The sequence below is a fragment of the Triticum dicoccoides genome, chromosome 7A (assembly GCF_002162155.2).
Source record: "Triticum dicoccoides isolate Atlit2015 ecotype Zavitan chromosome 7A, WEW_v2.0, whole genome shotgun sequence".
NCBI lineage: Eukaryota > Viridiplantae > Streptophyta > Magnoliopsida > Poales > Poaceae > Triticum > Triticum dicoccoides.
This window is the reverse complement of record NC_041392.1, coordinates 513,780,135-513,782,818: the sequence shown is the minus strand read 5'-3', so window position 1 is coordinate 513,782,818 and position 2,684 is coordinate 513,780,135.

The following is a 2,684-nucleotide window of genomic DNA, read 5'->3' as shown; positions in this document are numbered from 1 at the left end:
GAGAAGAACTACCCCACTCATGATCTCGAGTTGGCGGCAGTTGTGCATGCTCTTTTGACTTGGAGACATCTTCTATTGGGAAGAAAAGTGGACATTTTCACTGATCACAAGAGTCTCAAGTACATCTTTACTCAGCCTAATCTCAACCTCAGGCAAACTCGATGGGTCGAAATGATTCAAGAGTATAATCCGAGTATCGAGTATACTCCAGGCAAGGCCAATGTGATTGCTGACGCATTGAGCAGAAAAGCTTACTGCAACAGTCTAATTCTCAAGCCTTATCAACCCGAGCTTTGTGAAGCTTTCCACAAACTTAATATGCAAGTTGTTCCTCAAGGTTTCCTCGCCAACCTTCAAGTCTCTCCTACCTTGGAAGATCAGATTCGCCAAGCTCAACTTCTTGATGCTATGGTGAAAAAGGTGAAGTTTGGGATTGCCAAGAGTCAGCCCAAGTACAAGTGCTACCGCCTTGATGACAAGGACACTCTCTTCTTCGAGGATCGTATTGTTGTACCCAAAGGTGACCTCCGTAAAGTGATCATGAATGAGGCTCACAATTCTCTCCTCTCCATCCACCCTGGGAGCACGAAGATGTATCAGGACCTTAAGCAGGCTTATTGGTGGACTCGAATGAAGCGCGAGATTGCTCAATTCATGAATGAATGTGATGTCTGCAGAAGAGTGAAGGCAGAACACCAAAGGCCATCGGGTCTCCTCCAACATCTTGCCATTCCAGAATGGAAGTTTGACCACATTGAAATGGACTTCATGACTGGGTTTCAAAAGTCCAAGCGTGGCAATGATGCTATATTCGTTGTCATCGACAAACTCACTAAAGTGGCTCATTTTCTGCCTATCAAAGAGTCGATCACTGTAGCTCAGTTGGCGGAACTCTATACCTCTCGAACTGTCTCACTGCACGGTATTCCTCAAGTGATCTCTTCAGACCGTGGCAGCATCTTTACCTCAAAGTTTTGGGATTCTTTTCAGAAGGCCATGGGCACCAACATCCGCTTCAGCACAGCTTTCCATCCTTAAACTAGCGGTCAAGTCAAGCGTGTCAACCAGATTCTTGAAGATATGCTCAGGGCTTGTGTGATCTCCTTCGGCATGAAATGGGAGGATTGTCTTCCTTATGCTGAATTCTCCTACAACAACAGTTTTCAAGCAAGTTCGGGCAAGGCCCCTTTTGAAATTATGTATGGCAGGAAGTGCCATACCCCTCTCAACTGGTCTGAAACCGGTGAACGTCAGCTTTTGGGTAATGACTTAATCACAGAGGCAGAGGAAATGTGCAAAGTCATTCGTGATAACCTCAAAGCAGCCCAATCCCGCCTGAAGAGCTACTATGATAGTAAGCACCGTGATTTGGCTTTCCAGATCGGAGATCATGTATACCTCCGCGTCTCTCCTATGAAAGGTACTCGTCGCTTCGGTATCAAAGGGAAGCTTGCCCCCAGATACGTGGGACCTTTCAAGATTGTCAGCAAGAGAGGCGACCTCGCCTACCAACTCGAGCTTCCTTCAAACTTTGCAAATGTTCATGACGTGTTCCATGTCTCTCAGCTTCGAAAGCGCTTCAAGACTCCTGACCGTACCGTCAACTTCGAGGACATTGAGATCCAAGAAGATCTTTCTTATCGTGAGCACCCAGTTGCTATTCTTGAAGAGACTGAACGCAAGACTCGCAATAAGTCAATCAAATTTCTCAAAGTCAAGTGGTCACACCATTCCGACCGTGAAGCTACCTGGGAAGGCGAGGATCACCTCCGTTCTGAGTACCCGGCATTCTTTCAGTCCTAGATCTCGGGACAAGATCCTTTCGTAGTGGTGGAGTGTTGTAACACCCCGGATGTAACTTTCCCAATTTGTACTCCAACTCTTGCCGTTTCCGATGTTAAGTTTATTTATTTCCTCGGGTTCGGGTCTTTGTCTCCGTGTGTTGTTATCGTGTCATGCATCTCATATCATGTCATCATGTGCATTGCATTTGCATACGTGTTCATCTCATGCATTCGAGCATTTTCCCCGTTGTCCGTTTTGCATTCCGGCGTTTCGTTCTCCTCCGGTGGCCATTTCTACCTTTCTTTTGTGTGTGGGGGTTAAACATTTCTGGATTGGACCAAGACTTGCCAAGTGGCCTTGGTTTACTACCGGTAGACTGCCTGTCAAGTTTCGTATCATTTGGACTTCGTTTGATACTCCAACGGTTAACCGAGGGACCGAAAAGGCCTCATGTGTGTTGCAGCCCAACACCCCTCCAATTTGGCCCAAAACCCACCTAACTCTGCTCCATCCTCTAGAGCGTTCAATCACGATCGCGTGGCCGAAAACCGCACCTCATTTGGACTCTCCTAGCTCCTCCAATGCCTATATATAGATCCCTCCACGAAATCCCGGGTCTCCTCCTCCCCCTAACCCTAGATCTCGTCATCGCGCGCCGCCGGACATTTTTCCCCTGCCGACGGACACGTCCGAACTCCGCCTCCGCCGCCACGTGGCGTCTCGCCGTTGGCCGCGCCCCGCGGGACTGCATCGCCGCGCCGACGGGCCCGGGAAGCCCAAGGCCGGCCCTCTCCGCGCGCGTCCGGGCCCCGCCTCCTCTCCCGTTGGCCGCCGCCCGCGCCGCCCTTCTCCTCCCGGGCGTCGGCCTGAGCTCCGCCGCCTCCGCCACGCTGCCGCCT